The 18707-nt window shown below is 37.7% G+C and overlaps 1 long non-coding RNA gene across 1 annotated transcript in view; it reads left to right on the top strand.

Moving 5' to 3' along the window:
- The first annotated feature begins 18507 nt into the window (after positions 1-18507).
- LOC137155507 (uncharacterized) overlaps positions 18508-18707 on the top strand; it is a 136721-nt gene continuing 136521 nt past the window's right edge. The window contains exon 1 of the long non-coding RNA XR_010920502.1: positions 18508-18578. This is a non-coding gene — a long non-coding RNA (uncharacterized lncRNA). The remainder of the gene's footprint in view (positions 18579-18707) is intronic.

Raw genomic sequence — 18707 nt, 5'->3', positions numbered from 1 at the left:
TACAGCACTAATTGAAAAGATACGTCATCACTAATACTATTTTTGATTGATTAATTTTTCTGGTCTTGAAAAGAACAGATAATTCTTCAGTCACTGATGCAGGTCAAAATATGAACTAGATTAACACTCTTTGAAGGACTGATCTATTTAAAATAAATATAAGGGTGACTCTTGCCTAAGCTCAGATATAGTGCTTAACTGCAAAGGCAAGCTTTAAACAGACACTGGTCTGTAAGTCGTTGGTAAGTCACATATATCTCGACTTTGCCTGTTTGGCTTTCCCAGAATATATTAAGAATCTGTTAAGTGTGTTTTGGCCTATAATCATTTTGTGTTGGAAAGCCACCTTTGTTATTAAAACACCACCTTTGTGCATTAGAAAGAGGAATCTGATGAGACCATAAAAATCTAATATGCACACACTGCTTGGAACGGCAAGCATCTTTTATGAATGTATTCAATTCACTGAAGTGTTAGGCCCCAAGCTGTGAATAATCAATAACTGTAAGGAAGAAAATAGAGTGGTTCAAATGCAAGTTTAGCCCCAGAATACTGATTAGTTGCAAGTGATTTGTTCTTAGAGAGATTACATGTTTTTGATCTTCCACTTGGTCCTTTCCAGTGCAGATGGATCTTTGCATCTGTTCTAGAGTCTGATGATGCAGCAACAGCATCTCTATTAGTCTACACATAGTAGTAGTGTAAATTTATATCTGCTGAACGTGTCCTGCATACTGCTAAGTATGCACATCATCATAACATAATTAGTCACACTCGTATTGACTCAGGAGAAAAATAATTGAGAGATGATTAAATTTTGTAACTTTGTTTTTCCCATTTCATTTTTAGTGGATACAGGAGTAAAACATTTTTTGTATGAATAAGTTAACTTGACGAACGGTGTGGCCCAGTAATGGTTTAGGTTGTAATTACCTAAAAGCAAAACATCAAATTAAAGCTGGTAATGCATTTTCGGACAGCCCTCAATAAATGATGGAGTCTCGCTGGGACTGGTTTTAGAAACATTGTTGCTGGTTTGTAAATGATTTATCTTGAGCTTTCTTCTTCTTCTTCTTCTTCTTTTCTTTTTTTAAAAAAACAAGAATTTGTGAGAGAGCAGAAGACAAAAATTTGTCTGGTTCTCTTTCAGGAAACAGGAACTAAATAATTATTGTATTTCAATGAATGATATATGGGCAAAGATTTTCCCTATTTAATAGTAAACTGATAGCATTTGATAGTATTTTTATACTATTCAGATTATCAGTTTTCAAAGCACTATGAGCAACTGTATTTTTTAAATATAATTTGCCGTTGAATTAAGTGCCATCTCCCAGTAAGTTAAATGATCTAGAGAGGATATAAAATTTATTGTTAAAATAGTTTCATTGGGATGGAGAGCTATAGAGCCTTTAGAGATATACCTTCTAAACACAGATCTCTAATGTTGAAAGTTCAATGTTACATTTTTTCCATACACAAAAAACAAACAGACTTTCTTTCAGATTACATTTATTTTAGACTAACTGAAGAATATAACAAGAAAGAACAAAAGTAAAGTCTTACTAAAGAATACACATTGAGTAACCTTTCCTAAATCCAGTACCCAATTTCAGCAATAGGTACAGCTCGGTCATCTCAGAAGTATGCTTGCACCTCAGTTTTCACTCATATGGTGGTTGCCTGATCTAGAGTAAACAAAGTCAGTTATTATGGAGGCCTTGTTTAAACTCTGCACATACACAACTTTGAGTGCTTTCCTTGCCAAGGTTCCTTGTAGGCAGGATGCAGGATGGACTCTATCACTACACAAAAAATTTTAAAAAGTTCTTGGTAACTGTGATAATGTGTGTTATCCTAATTGCAGGCACTCCACCCAGACTGATGGTTTTTAGTGGTAACCACTGTATTAACACTTGAAGAACCACTTGATAAAGAATATTCACTATGGTACATGGACCTTTCTTAAATCTTATCACCATCTGCAAAATCTCTGAATCTCTGTGGGGAAGAACTCCTATTTTTAAAAGTTTGTCAGCATAGCATAGGTGAGCAGTATTAAAAAGGGGGAGTAAAGTGTTTAAAATTTTGGAGCTTGACTGTTAAATCATGAAAAACTTCACTGAAGTCAACTAATATGAGCTGTCAGGAGCTGCTTGGGAGAGATGTCATCTTGCAATGTGCCTCGTAACATAAGCAAGAGCACAAACAGGTCCTCTGTGTACAGTTGGAAACAATTATAACAAAAATATTGAAGAATTTAGCAGTATAAATGATGGTAATCATGTATGGCAGTGGGATATTTGTATCCTTAATGTTTATGTGAACTTCATGACTAATATACAATACTATTTCTTTAAGCTTTATCATGCTGGATGCTTCAATCATGAAACAGCAGGAATCAAAATGGCATACTTCTGTCACCTATTATATATATTACACATGCACACACAACATATCTTCTTACATACGCACATATCTGTGTACCTACTATATCTGTATAGAGTACAGTGAATTATTTTTATATGCATATACAATTTAGTAGCAGAGAATAATATCTAACTCATATTTTGCCACATTTTGTCTTGCATTATAAACCAAAGCAGTAAGATAAACTTAGAAGTAATAAAAGGAATACTGAAGTACTGGTTAAAATGATGTTCAAGAGGGTTGCTATGGAAACTCCTGAGAAAAGGTTACACTATTCTTATACTGTTCTGTATTTGCTTTTTGAAAACCATTACATAACCGGAGTTTTAAGGCAGCCAGAACATTTGAGTGTTATATAAGTGGTTCTCATTTAAGTCTATCCATATTCAAACTAGAATGCATTTTAAGGTCAATAATAGTTAAATCATGAAGAAGTCTATTTTGTGGATTTTAAATAGGGCCAAAAAACAAACTTAACACTTCCCAGAGGACATGGCTGGTATGGGGATCATGAACTTCTTACAGAGATCATTCAAAACTGACAAGTCTGAAGGTGTATATGTGGGAACAAAGAATGTAGGTCATGCTTCTAGGATGGGGGAACTATCCTGGGAAGTGATGTCTCTGAAAAAGATTTTGGAGTCATGGTGGAGAATCAGACGGGAATCTCAAGTAGGAGTAGAAAGGTTATTTTACCTCTAATTGCACTGCTGTGACTGCTGCTGAAATACTGTGTCCAGCTCTCATGCCCACAGTTCAAGAAGGATGTTGTTAAATTGGAGAAGGCTCAAAAAGAGACCCAGAAAATGATTAAAGAATTAGAAAACATGCCTTATAGTGACAGACTCAAGGAGCTCAATCTATTTAGTTTAATAAGGAGACAGTTAAGGGGTGACTTGATTACACTCTATAAATAGCTAGATACGGAATAAACAAATTCAGACTGGCACTGAGGTATAAATTTTTAATAATGAGATTAATTAATTATTGGAACAATTTACCAAGAGTTGGGGTGGGTTCTCCATCACTGACAATTTTTAAATCAAGATTGGATGGTTTTCTAAAAAATATGTTTTAGGAATGATTTGGGAGAAGTTCTATGGCCTGTGCTGTACAGGGGATCAGACTAGATGATCACAGTGTTCCCTTCTGGCCTTAGAATCTGACTCATTGGGTCTGACTTTTTGGACCAAACACTTGCTTTTGAATGAATTCTTTATTTTAAATATCTTGCTTGATCAACCAGCACAAACAACCTGTACATTTTGATTTAAATTCTGATCTCAGATGTGCTGCTGAGCATTAAAGCAGCTGATTTTACAATACATGCCTCTCTGGTCTGTGTGATCAGAACTGAGATTTCTAAAAATGTGTCTAGTACTGTGCCAGGTTTAATACCTTAGATGAATTGCAAATATGAGAACAAACATGTCAATTTGATTTATCTTAGGTCTATATTATACTCTCCCCAGGGAAAATTCATGAAAGGGAGATAGAGGCCACAGGAAACTCGGCAAGGAGTAGAGGTTTCCTCCTATCTTCAAAGGAGGAGGTTAGGAAGCACCAAATCTGCAGGGACCCAAAAGGATCACTGCTTCCAAGCCACTGCATCTTGGAGCCTCTGCAAGTGAGAATTGGTTCTTTGGATGATGCTTTGTCAATCACATCTCACCCTCTGGTAACAAGGCTTCCTCAGGGGCCGTGCGTCCAAGGCTCCATGTAGTGTGGCTTCTCTCTGGTTCCTCCTTATTCTGTCCTAGTCATGTCCCTTTCTGACTCACAGAACCTTGATCCTACACAGTTAGGATGAAGGGGCTTCTGTGGACTCAGCAAGCAGGGGGATCACACTGCAAAGTCTTATGCTCAACCCATTTCCACACCTGCCTCTTCCCCTAAAGTCTACCTGATCTAGTTCTCCTACTTGTCTAATATTGGTGAGAAGAAGAGGGCCAAGATTTTGTGCCACAATAAGAACAATGCTGGCAGCATTATGTGCAGAACATATCTGCACAGATGAATTTATTACATTTTCTTGGGCCTCTTTTTATTGTTTCAAATATTATAATGAATTCTCTTTATTAAGTCAGCATATGAAAATGACAATGTTTTAATCTCAGTGTTTTAATGAGTGCCATAATCTCATTAACTCTCCTCTCCTGGTGAAATGAATAAACTATTGTGAAATGAATAAACAAGTGCATAAAAGATTAAAGCAATTGAGACAGCCATAGAGGATGTGATGCTTTAATTTCCTTTAAGGGTTGTTATTCCTAGAGGAATATATTATCAAAGGCAGATAGTGAAAATAAGGAGTGTTGTTTGTTCTTTATGAAAGGTGACTGAATTCCAGAAAGTGGATTATACATCACAGGCTGACATTAATTAGGTGCTTGATAATATGTGAGAAGAAGGCTATTTCTCTGTTCATACTATAGAGATGCCACTTTGAACGTACTAGTGAATTTTCTTCTCCCTGGAGTCTCTTTTCTTCTCTGGATCAGGTGTATATAGATACCGGACACATTTGATGCAGAGATGGTCTTGTAAACTGCCTGCCTTCTTGTTTGTGATTCCAAAGCATTCTATGGCTACTATAGCAATTGCTTCCATAAAAAAAACATTAGAAAGCTAATATTTTTTAGCTTTTTAAAATGCAATTTAGCAAGAGGAAATAAGGAGTCATGATTTCCCAGCTCTCTGTGACCTCTCGTGATCCACAGATCACAGTTTGATAACCTCTGCCCTAATAGCACAGTGTAGTGACTCTTCATACTAGATGGTCACAGTCTCCAGTAGCTAAACACAGCAAGTTATGTTTTAGCACAGAAAATTGCCGTTAAAATTAACTGCTGGAAAATGCTCATTTAATGGATGAAACCTCAGACTCATTCTGATTTTGCACTTTGTACAAAGAGAATTTAAAACACTATTAAGTCAGAACAATAATGTTTTGCACTCATTTTTCACAGGTATAAATGACCACACTATGTGTAAACCACTGGAGAATCAGGCGTTCTCTTTTCTTGTCTATCCAACTCAGTGTTATCCTCCTATCAAGGTCTGGGCATTTATTGAGGAACATAACATGATTTAGGAAATAATCATATGAAATATTGACATGTTTTCTTTTTTCCATAATTTCATTTCTTAAAATTCCTTTGTGCATTATTCATACTATTATATACAAGCATAGAAATATTTGTTTTGAAGTAAGAGAACGGGACAGATTCTGAGGTGTTTACATGAGTCTAAACTGGTGTAACTTATACCTTCTTCAAGCCCCCTTTAGTGTATATGTTATTATTTTGATTCCTTATGTACCTTCTTAGACTTACCTTGATTCCCCTAGTTTTACTTTGATTTTTCACTCACTTACCAGCATGTAATTGCATGTCCCTCTCCCATTACACTTCTGAGTGTGGTTTTCTGAGCCTAAGTGTAAGAGAGACTAAGTCTGTGTAAATCACATCAAGGGACCAGAAAAAGTGGAGGGAAGAAGAAAAGTCAACAACAAAAGTGTGTAAGAAAATGTTAGGTTTCCTATGTTTGGTTGCCATGGGGGGCAGTGTAACTTTGACACCTCTTAGGTTGCCTAAGGGTACATCTACACTACAAGCTAGGGGTGGGATTCCTTTTATTGCATACATATACTAGCTCTCATTGAGCCAGCATGAGCATAAATAGCAGTGCAGCTGTGTGTGGTAGCCGTGGTAGTGGAGGCACAGCTGAGCTGGGCCAAGTACATATGTACCAGTTTCAGGTGGGTTTGTACTCAGTGTGGCTCAGTCACGCCTTTGTTGCCACTATCTGTGTTACTGTGGCTACATAGCTATTTATACTCATGCTAGCTCAATAAGAGCAAGTGGGAGTATGTGTACACGAGCAGCGGAATCATATTCCTAGCTTGTAGTGTAGGCATAACCTAAGTCAGAACAGAATGTCCCAGCTGCCTGGAGTACCACTCAGAATCCCTGAAATGTTTTGTGCTGCAGCTTCAATTCCTCCCTCCATCGACAAGGCTCACCCCTAAAATACCCCTACATGGACTCGAGGCAGGACAATGTAAACTGCTATGTGCAAAGTTTGCACCAGGGAGAATTCTTTGACCTCTGGCAAGCTCTGCGGCCCTACCAGCCTTTTTGCACTGTCACAGCTGCACTTCCACGTTACAATACAGTAAAACTATTCCCAGTACATCATCATTATGACAAAACTCAAAGTGACACATAGCCTCCTTGCAAATTGAATGCCATCAGATCAATCTCTGACAAGGTCTTAAAATGGTCTGATTGTATATTCAGTTCATGTCACCAATACAATGCAACAAAACATTAAAAGTCCCAACTTATGGCATTTTTCTAGCCAGGAAACTACGCTCACACATTCCACATTAGCAAATCTCGATAGAATAGAATATCTACTATTTTATATAGGTTCTTATATATATTTCATCACTGCAGTATCTGAGTGTCACATGAGGTTTTTTCTTTCTCTCATCCTCTCTTCTGGAGGAGAATTGTGTGTTTTGTTTTGTAGGGTTTTGTTTTTGGTGACTTTTTAAAAATATACCTCATGCTATATGTTTACATTACAGAAGGAGGTCAAAGAAATATGCCTTGCGCTTGGAGCAGTATATGGTGGTTCTTAGTTCCTGTAGGGGTTTGTTCCACAGTCTGTGACTGGCCCTTGAGAAAGCTCTATCGCCTGTTCATAGGAGCTTTACCCTTGTCGTAGAAAGTTCTTCTAGCTGAGAAGCAGAATTGTCAGTCATGGTCTTCATCCTGGTTCTTTAGATAGAACCTTTAGACCTTCTCTAGACCTTTTAGATATATTGGACCCTAGCCATTGAGCTCCTTGATGATAAAAACCAAGACCTTGAATTTGATTCAATATTTTATGGGAAGCCAGTATAGAGAATGGAGGACAGATGTGAGATGCTCACAGTAGTGTGTATTGTTGAGGAGACCTGCTGCTGTGGAGTTTCCTAAAAGCTGATGGCTTCATGTCCAGGTATATTGCATTGCTGTAGTTCAGATGGGAGGTGAAAAAGATACATACCACTGAGACCAGATCATTATCTGCAAGGATGGTATCCTAAGCCAGCCACATGTGGCAGAAACTTTACTCTTGGATGCTGCTACTTGAGAGATTATCATCAAAGAGGTATCCAGGAACTCTCTGAAATGCTCACACGCAAGCCCAGGCTCACCCCAAATTTAAGTTTGGTCTGTGTTCCTCTTCAAAACTTGAACATCAGCCCAAATTCTGGAAACCTGGACTGATGACATTTGGATAGCCTCCTCCCATCCTACCTGTTCCCTTTCTTCTCAGACTGATTCCTATCTCTTGCAGGCCCCAGGGCTTCCTTAAAAATATTAGATATATTCAGAAGGACCAAGGTCTTTTTCTATGGGTCTTCATCATACTGTGGGATACCAACCTACTCTTCTGCAGATTTTCAGAGGGTCATCAGGCAGGTTGAATTCTCCTCACAATCCTACCCATGAGAACAAATATGTAAACATATAGGTCCATGGCCATCCAACATCTTGACAGATGAAAGGAGATGCGACAAAGTCAGTCCTTCAGTGGTACTTAGCAATGGTATGGGGAAAAAGCCCGATGCGCGTGCAGCAAACCTTACCACAATGGGTACAGGTCCACTAGCCAGGTGGAAGTTGAAGCAGACTCTGCTTCCTGGCCCACCTGCAAGCCTCAGCTTGGGCTCTCCGACGGATCTCCACGGTGACTGCACCAATCTTAACCCAGCTTCTCCAAATGGAGTGATTGTGGGTAGGATTTTCCCAGTTGTCAGTGGGAGTGCTGAATTTCTTGAGGCTTTGCTTGACCTTGTTGTTGTATCTGAGCTTTGGACTTCTTCTGCATCATGGTCAGTTCTTATGTTGGCCATAGAGCACAGCCTTTGGCAGATGGTCTTGAGGCATGCTCTTTACATGTCCCAGCCAGTGAAGTTTGCGAACATCCAGTGTAGTCTGCATAGACTGTAGGCTGGTTCTCTCAAGGATCTTGTTATTGGTGATCTGTTGGTCCCAAATAACTCCAAGAATTTTTCTAAGACAACAGAGGTGGACACTGTTTAATATCCACTCCTCCTTGGAGTACATAACCCAGCTTTCAGAACCATAAAGGAGGATACTAAGGACACAAGTCTGATAAACAAACATCTTTGTATTCAGGGTTAGAAACTTGTTGTTCTAAACACGTGAAGTAAGTTTGCCAAAGGTAACAGAAGTTTTGCTGATTCTAGCATCAAGTCCTCTATCAAGGTTAAGTGAGCTGGTGAAAATTGAGCTGAGATATCAGAAGTGACCCACGTTGTTCAGACCTTCATTATTGACATAGATTTTTGGTGGAATACTGGTACCTTGTGACATAACTGTTTTCTTGATACTGATTACCATGCCAAACTCAGTGCATGCATCAGAAAACTTGATTGTGACCTGCAGTTCATCAAGTGAATTAGAGACAAATGCAGCATTTGATGTTAAATAAGCTGCCATCCATCCTTGATTCAATTAGTACACCAGACTGATCATTTCCAAAGGTATACTTGAGAAGAATAGAGAAGAAGATGCCAAAGCCACTGGATGCTAAGATGCAGCCTTGTTTCAGACCTGTATCAATACTAAACTTGGATGATGTTTCATTTTCATACTAGATCGTTGCCTTCATTCCCTCATGGAACTCCTTGAATAAGGAGAGCATCTTTTGTGGACCGCCAATTTTAAACAGGATCTTACAGGTGCCATTCCTACTAACTGTGTCAAAGGCCTTTTGTATGTCAACAAATGCTACATAGAGACATGCTTGTTGTTCACGATCTTTTTCTTCAACAAGCGCAATGTGAAGGACATGTTAGTCGTGCAGCATCCAGCTGTGAATCCACACTGGCTTTCAGGGTAGAGTCTCTCAGCAAGGACTGGGAGTCTTTTCAACAGGACCCTTGCAAGCACCTTGCCGACTATGCTGAGCAAAGATATCCCTCAATAGTTGTTGCAGTCTACTCTGTCCCCTTTATTTTTATATAGGGTAATTATCTTTGCATCTTTCAGATCTTGGGGTATATGGCTTTCTTTCCAACAGGTGTAGATAAGTGCATATGTGTCACTTGCAAGCTTTCTCCCCCTTGCCTTCAGGAGCTCTGGAGGAATCTGGCTGTTGCCTGCTGCTCTCCCAGGCACAATCTCTTTGATAGTCTTCTCTACATCTTCAAGAGTTGGTATTTGGTCCAGCTCCTGCATTGTTGGAAGCTGGGGAATGGCAGCTAAGGCAGTATCACAGATAATGGTATCCTTTGAATAGAATTCTTTGTAATGCTCGGTCACCTTGTTTTTGCCTGTCAGTCAATATGGTACCATCTTTTGCTTTCAGATTTGTGGTCTTTTTATGAGATGGACCAAGTGCCTCTTTAATTGCATTATAGGTACTATGCAGGACCCTTCTTTCAAAGGGGATCTGAATCTTTTTGCAGAGGCCTTCCCAATACTTCTGGGCACATTCTCTGGTGGCTTTCTGAACTGCAGCCTTAGCCTCTTTAAACTTGAGAGTTCTGAGCTTTGTGGTTGTTCAAGTAGACATAGGCAAGCTTGCTTTTTCTTTTCTATAAGTGGCAGCAGCAGATATTCAGGTGCTGCAGACCAGTCAGAACGGAACAACAAAGAAAAAACAAAGACATCCTTGTCAGTAGCCAGTGTCTTAGTCTTAAAATTTTCCCGCAAAGGTGTCAGAATCAGGTTGATCATTTTAAAAACAAGCTCAAGTGCACATCGAAACTTCGCCAAATGTCAGAATCCTTCATGTTAGTGATGTTGAGGTGAGATTTACCTTTTGGCTTCGCAGAACATATAAGTAAATACTATAAAATTAGTATATGCAGGCATTTCTTTGGTGCCTATCTCCATAGTGTCTGAGTACCTCCAGTGTGTCTGGGCTCCTCATTGGACTTATGTATTTCATATTTACTGTTATGAACATTGCAGTCCATTAACGTATTTAACATATTAAAACGTGTCATATTATGACTCACATGAAACACATACACACTGCAGGTTTATAGTAAGAGTCTTTGGAAGTGGCCTTGCCCTTGAAGGGCAATGAAAAATCAGTTCTGGCTTTGTGCACAACCCCTGCATAATTGATTGAGTCAGACAGAAAAGTTCTTTACACTGGCAGTGAAACCCCTTAACCTCTAACATGTGCTTGCTATGGAACTTCCTACACCCAGCTGTTCTGCCTACTGGCTGGTCAAATACTCAGTGATTGGCAGGAGAAGCAGAATTTTTTTCTAGCTCACACTTTTCTGGTAGGGCTGTAAGCTCCTGGAAGTCCCTTTCTGTGATTGGAGTTGGGTGGGAGGATCATAATCTTTCCAGCCAAATAATACTTTTTGATCTTCTCTGTACTTCCTCACCTTCTGATAATGAGGCTGCAATTACATTTAACATGAATCTTTTGAAAATTGATCTTTCTTTTTTGGATTAGAATTTGAGTTTGCATTTTAATATAAGAACTATTTGTTTTGTTCAGAATTGGTGAGGATATATTATGTTTTCCTGTAAGTCAGTTCAGTTGTTTAAGACCGTCAGAGATACATGACACAACTAATATTAATTTTAGAGATAGATTTGGGCTCTATCATCTATGGCCACATAAAAATCAAGTACTATCTAACTTGTCACTCTCTTTCAACTCATCCCAAACCCTCCCCCACTCTTTTTCTTTCCCCTCAAAGAAAGGGTAACTATCATTTTCAGCTGTTGGCTCCTTGACATAGACAATCTTTAGGTGCCTCAAACATGAGTTAAAAAGTTACTGTGCTCTCACTTCATGAAACAATGAGCTTCCCACACACAAAATCTGTTTGCTGGTTTATAATGGTGATCTTCTGAAAGATATCAGTACACTTTGATTATAATAGTTATTGAAATCATTGTTCGCACTCATAAAACTAAAGACATTAAATCTCTTGGTAACCAGGCAGTTTAAAGAGAGAGACAGGATAAAAGTTAAAAGGAAAGTTGACATTTGTTTAATTTTTTTCCAGTTATTAGATTACTGGATTTCCTGGGGAAAACAAAAGAACAGACTGCTTGTGATTAAGGGGGGAAAGGGATATCAGTATCTTTTGTACTTGTGATGGGACATATGTTAAAGATGAAGAAAAGTGAATGAATAATAGGAAAACATTCACCCATTTATCACAGCAGAGCAATTAAGCCTGCTGCTTGCAAAATAGGTCATCATACTGTCAACTGATGTAATGGAGAATCTATCTTGTAACAGAGATGGATAAGTTCCTGTCAACACATACACATAGACAAAGACAGATAAGGGAAGCTATTGTAACTGTAAAGGCACCTTTCAACTTTAACAACTTGGACGCTATCTGATTAGTTTCACATGAAGTGTTTGCCTGTGGGTTAATTAGATTTTTTTGCTGTCCTATTGTGCATTTGTGGTGTTTGTCTCTTGAATGATAAAAACATTCATCTCTCTGTTTGTTATATGTCTGAATTTCTGATGGAACGTACATAAATACTTTTTCTGTGTGAGTGACGTCAATGTTTTACATGGTCAATAACAGCTATCACAGTTGACAGACTTCTGCTTTGTGAGCTTGGAGGAGAATAGCCCTCCTAAAATGAGTCTGTCCTTTCTCCATCCACAAGTTGTCCATCAGATAAAACCTACCTCTCTAGTGTCCCTCTTCCCACTTGCTCTGGTTAGAATCATTATTTTATTCTGCCTCCTATTCTAGTACATAAAAAGGGAACATTTCACCTGGTTCACATTTAAGTCTAGGAATAGTTTATTGAAACTTTCCACCTTTCAAATCTCTATCTTTCAACTCTCCACCTTTCTCTTTGTGATGGTTTTCATCTCAACAGATCCTGTGGCGGAATCCCAAATGACTTGCCCTATTTAAGGCTTTGCCTCTTTCTGAAGACCTCCTGTCAAAGTCGTCTAATTTTAGCACCCTCTGTTCTATTCAAAGAACCTGAGTACCAGGTTTCTCTTTATGTCTAGGACTGACATTCTTCTGTAAGGAAACTTTTCTTAAAATTGTGGTTTTAAATGGTTCCTGAAAACATGGGTTAAACTCTTTTATTCCAGCCAGTCTGAATGGGGATGATTTGTAAAATCTTTGAGTTCTATTTCTAAACTATTTAAAGAAATGTTTTTAACAGTTTATAGTACTTGCCATTAAAATGTGACTATTTATGTGCCACATCAGTGTCTGGGATATCACGGTATCACATTATGCTATGGAAGGTCATGCTTTAGTGGGCTTTGGATCAAGCCCTCGGTTCTCCTGCTCCTAAACTCCTGAAGATTCCTAACAAAATGTGTCTTGTTCATTACTTGTGTAGCTGTTCTGTGGGTAGTTCATTAAGAATTCATCCTTTCCCAGGATTTCTTACAAATTATTTTTTAATTAGAGAAAATTGTCAGGAAAAGGTCACATCGTTTGACTCATCCTACATTGTACTGATTTATTTTGAAAATTAAAATCATATGACCAATATCTAAAACATGCCTGTGTTTCTTGCTAATGTTATAAACAAAAGGGGCCAAATTCATACTGTGTAACTCCATTGACATTAATGTAGGCACACTAGGGATGAATTTGGCATTATATTTGTTGCTTTCCGCAGTGATTTATGAGCAAGAGCCATAAGAAAATTAATTATTTACATCTAGAAAATAGAGTTCTCAGAATATATTGTTTCCACAGATTTAAAAAAAATATTTGATTAATTTCTATAGCATCCATCATACACAGGAATGATGCTTTAAGTCAATGATCCACAATTTTGATGTGGATGAGAAAAATGAGGAAAAAACTGAAAGGATTAAAATCATAACAAAACCAACAGAAAAAAAATCTAAAGGTAGACAACCTCTTTATAGACCACATTCATGTTATTTTAAATTAAGGCAATAATGCAGCTTATATAACATGGTCTTAACAACCCTTAGCTGGAATGCATGAAGTTTAATAATGCATGAACAGAAATTTAAGAAAGCCACCTTTGAAATGGGAAAAAAGCCTGATGTAATATGTGTGCAAGAAACATGGCTAATAAGTAAACTTCTGTTCAATCTACCAGAATACGATATACTCTGTTGGGATTTAGAGGCTATCAGAGAAGGAGGGGGTCTGTATATTTATAAAAGAGGGACTTAGATTGAAATAGATGTGCAGAAACTAAGTTTTGAATATAATGTTATTGAGATTCGCATGCTGAAAAAAAACACATGTGCAGATTTATAATATTTATAATACACGTAAAAATTAGTTATTTTAGAATTAGAAAAATGAGTTAACATGCCAAAACCCATTCATAATTTGTGGAGACTTTAATAGTCACAATGAGAAAGAAAGTAAGTCCTCGCTTACCTACATTCAGCCCCCAATCCTGAAGCAAATACTCACCAGCAACTGCACACCATACAATAAGAAACATTAAACCAGGAACGTATTCTTGTAACAAACCCCATTGCCAACTCTGCCCGCATATCTACTCAAATAACACCAACACAGGTCTTAACCACATCAGCCACACCATTAGGAGCTTGTTCACCTGCATATCTACCAATGTGATATACGCCATCATGTGCCAACAATGCCCCTCTGTCATGTACATTGGCCAGACCAGACTGTCTCTACGCAAAAGAATAAATGGACGCAAATCAGACATCAGGAATGGTAACACAAAAAACCAGTAGGAGAGCACTTCAATCTCCCTGGACACTCAATAACAGACATGAAAGTTGCCATACTTCAACAAAAAAACTCCATCGTGAAACTGCAGAGCTGGAATTCATATGCAAATGTGACACTATCAGACTAGGTCTGAATAGAGACTGGGAGTGGCTAGTCCACTACAAAAAATAATGTTCCCTCTTTTGACATTCACACCTTCTCATCAACTGTTGCGAATGGCCTCATCCACCCTGATTGAATTACCTCGTTAATACTTGCCCTCCTCACTGTGGTGTAACTCACCCATCCTTGCATATGTATACATATCTACCAACTGAAATTTCCACTTCATGCGTCCGACGAAGTGGGTTTCTGCCCACAAAAGCTTATGCCCAAATACATTTGTTAGTCTTTAAGGTGCCACAGGATTCTCGCTGTTTTACTTAAAAGTGTAGTTGGAAACAAATGAGGTGGCATTAGAAGATATTGATGATGAAGTATAGAGCATTGATAAGACCAGTTTCAGACTACAGATGCCAAGCTTTTGGTTAAGCCTCAAAAACAACTTTAAGAAACTTGGAACTGTTCCAGGACCAAGCTCTACAACTGACATGTGGTGCAATGATAACACTAATGTGTGTGCTGCAAATAGCCACTGAGAAGCACCTATAAATCTAAAGATGAAACTATTTGATATAACTTTCTGGGCAAATGCAAAAGGAAATAATGCAAAGAGAGGCACACAACAGATTTATGAAGACTGTTGGGATCTTAGAATAAAATTATATGGATTGCAACAGACTCCTCATACTATTGGGTCAAAAAAGGGGCCAGGAGATACGATACAAAGAAAATTGAGAGAATTAAAAATGTGTAGCTATGGGAAATCAAAGTACAGCTGAATGGTAATTCCCCCATTTGTGGATGTGGAATTGTATGAAAAAACTGAGGGAAGGAAAAAACACATTGTGACCAATGATATTTCTTAATTTATTTATAAAAAATGGGGCCAGCTTTGCTAAACCTATACAGATGGATCAAAAGATGACAATTCAGGTAGAGTGGGAACAACCTTTTGTGTTCCTCGTCTTGGAATCCAGAAATCTAAAAGGCTATGCAATTATGATGGCTGAACTAAAGGGGATAACATTAACACTAATTGGGGTCAGAGATAAGCAGCTTGTTGCAGCTGTAATTTTATCTGATTTCTTGTCAGGAATTATGACAATCAGAACAGGGACTTTGGAAATCAGAAATGACATAAGTGAAATCTTTTTTGAGTTCAGGATTGTTATAGTTTTTGATATAAAGAACCTTCCTGACTTATATGAATATCAAAATGGAGAATTATTAATGTCACCAATAAAATATTATGACTTCTGAAAAAGCAAAATGGATGACATAAAACACCAAGCTTCTCTTTTCACATTTGGCATAATAACTAGGGAAATGTATTCAACTGAAACATATTTAAAGATAAAAATAATTTGAAAGAAGAACCCTATTCACATACTAGAAAGTATACTTATTCCACTCTTAGCATGAGGTAAGGCCTGTCCAAAGGAAGGAAGTTGAAGATAAGGATGGCACTGTGTTTAACCTCTTGCTATATTCATAAATAAATTAAGAACAGAAGATACATTAAGCATGTTTAACATGCTTTAAATATATGCCTTAAATGTATCACTATAATCTTCAAATAACAGATTAGGACATTGGTTCTCAACCTATTTGCCATTGTGGTCCGCATCCAATACTACTTGTAATGCCCTGAGAATGTCATGTGGGCCGCTGCTATGTGCTGATTGGGCCGCAGGTTGAGACTCACTGGATTAGGGTCTTAGATGTCCCAGTTTTACTCAGTGAAGTTGTATTTTACTCCAAGAGTAATTCCATACATACATAGCTGCATCTATATTTATGTATATAAACATATTAAGATAGACAACTGACTATTTTATTTCATATTTATATTTTATACAACTCAAATTGCACACAAAGCAGGACATTTCACATCACATTTTCCTTTTATTTTCAACAAAATAATTAACTATGATAGTCTAAAATACAACATGGAGATTTTCCTTTTAAGATTAATATAACTATGTGTTGTGAAAATCATGTATAGTATACTTCCCATTGCTCCTTACTGTATAACAAAAGAAATTTCCAATGGCCATTCTTAAGTGGGGCTGCAATATTTGTCATTGCATCTGTTTTCAAGCCCCCAAATTTTGGAATTGAAATAGGTAATTGTGCATACAGATGGCAATCAGATACCTGATTTGAATGCACAAAATAGCAACTTGTGAATGTAAACAAGGGGCAAGAAGTTGCAGTTTAGGAAGTCTATTACCAATTCAGCTAAAAATGACTGATTCTCCTTCTAACAGTATCTCTAATTTGAAAAAGTGTTGGTAAATCCTGATTGAGAAGTTATAAAGGATTCTCTTTTAATTACAAGTAAGAAAGACAGTGGGTGGTCAGTGCTGCTGGTGATTTTTTCCCCACAGGATCACAAGGAATTCTGAAGAATTCTGACACTTTTCAGAGAGGAGTCTTCCTGAAATCAAAAGATTTTGTTATGGAGTAAGTGGAGATCAGTGAAGATGCTCATTTGACATTTTTCCATATCCCAGCCCAATTTTCATCCTTAGAGTAATGTTAAGGTTTTCATGCTATTTTGCCCACCCCAGTTTCTGGAAAGTCCCCACTGTCCCACCCCTTCCATGTGGAAAGGGGGAAATACATGCACAGAGACCCCCCCCCCAGAAGTGTTAATGAAGGTGACTACCCAGCCCTATATATTGTAGCTGCATTCACCTCTACTGTAACACTGTTTTTTAATTGCATTGTGTCTCCACTATGTGTGTACAACTGTATTTTATTAATCATCATAAAATCCTTGTGGTCCCACTCTCAAACTTCTTATTCAGACAAAATACTTTCTGGTTTCAAGAGGAGTGTTACGTGAGGAAGAACTTCCATTTTAGGCTCTATGTAAAAAATAATTGGTAAACCATAACTGAACAGCATGTCATATTTTCAGGTGTTCTCAGTTTATATTACTTATTTAAGTATGTTTGACCCTTTAAAGTAATTACATGAGCAATCTGAGACCTATTTATAGTTGTGCATTTGAGCATCTAAAAGAGTAAAGCTGTGGTTTAATGTATCCAGGCTTTACAAAATCCATATCCCTAACATATATTGATCAAGATCCTCAACTAGTGTAAATGGGAACAGTTCCACTTACTTCTAAATTGCTAAACCAATTTACATAGGTTGATGATCTGGCCCATTATTCTTAAATTTTTTAAAACCAATTTCTTATTAATTCTCAAATCACTTCCTGGAGATAATGCAGGGGAAACTGTGAAGACATAATGCTGAAAATCTTTAAACATTCATTATAATACCATCTTAGGAAGTACATATAGAGCAGCATGAAGTCTTCAAGCTTTTATTTCATTATAGCAAAAAGCCCTACTGACTCTCACAAAAGTGTCCTAAGTAGGAATGAGGAAACAGCATATCTTTGATTTCACGTTATATGAGAAGACAACTTACTGTAAATGTTCTGCACTCAGCAACAAAATAAACATTTGTCTTTATAAAGTTTTCATTCCCAAAATCATTTTCTGACCAAGAGTGCTTTGCTGATAGGGATTCTTAAGGTTTGACAAAGCCCCTTTTGCTTTTATGCCAGGGTATGCTATGGTTTACAGGCTGAAAGTTCTAAATCATGGAATGACTGGTGAATGCAATTACCCTGTTCACCGTTCAAATTAATTACAACTATGACAAAAACCACCTCTGATTATAAAACATACATGGCTTCTTAATACTGTCTAAGAAAATTTTGAATTTTGAAAACATTTTAATCACTCTAAAGGCTGATTGGAAAATCAATAAAAATTACAAAAAAAATGTTGCCAACATTGTTAAAAGCAGTTAAAACGTTGTTTAGAAGCAGTCCTTTTGATTAACTTCAGATTTAATCCTTTAAGGTTCTGACCACTCTTGCCCTGATTCAGCAAAGCATTTAAGTATGTGCTGAACGTTAAGCACTTGATTTCAATAGGACTATACATGTGCTTAAGTGCTTTACTGGATTATAGCAAAGGTGTTCAGTAGCCAAAAAACAAGAATTCCATTTTGTGAATTTTTGTGTGTGTTTTTATTCCTATGCAAAGTACAAATGAGACTATCATAGGTTAGCTTATAACTTAAGTATGTCCAGCGCCTCTGTGCTAGAACAGGTGCTCCCAGTTGGACCAATTAATGGGTGGGCTGCACGTGGGGCTATAAAGGCTCAGAGAGAAAACCACTATATCAGAAGTGGGTGTGAGAGTAGGTATCTGCATGAGCAAGATGGTGAGAGGCTCCTGGGAGGTCTTGAACACCTGAGATGTGAAAGGTGAGCTGAGGAGCTGTTTAAGTCCAGATAATAAAGCTACCTGGAAGAGACTGTGGACATAGTAGTATGCCCTTAGCAAGCTGGGGGGAAGGCCTGCCTAATGATAAAGACCTTTTGATACTGGTAGTC

The sequence above is a fragment of the Emydura macquarii genome, unplaced genomic scaffold, assembly GCF_026122565.2.
Source record: "Emydura macquarii macquarii isolate MOO-44397 ecotype Brisbane River unplaced genomic scaffold, CSIRO-AGI_Emac_v2 contig_1363, whole genome shotgun sequence".
NCBI lineage: Eukaryota > Metazoa > Chordata > Testudines > Chelidae > Emydura > Emydura macquarii.
The sequence above is the reverse complement of the archived record's forward strand: the minus strand, read 5'-3'. Positions and strand labels throughout refer to the sequence as shown.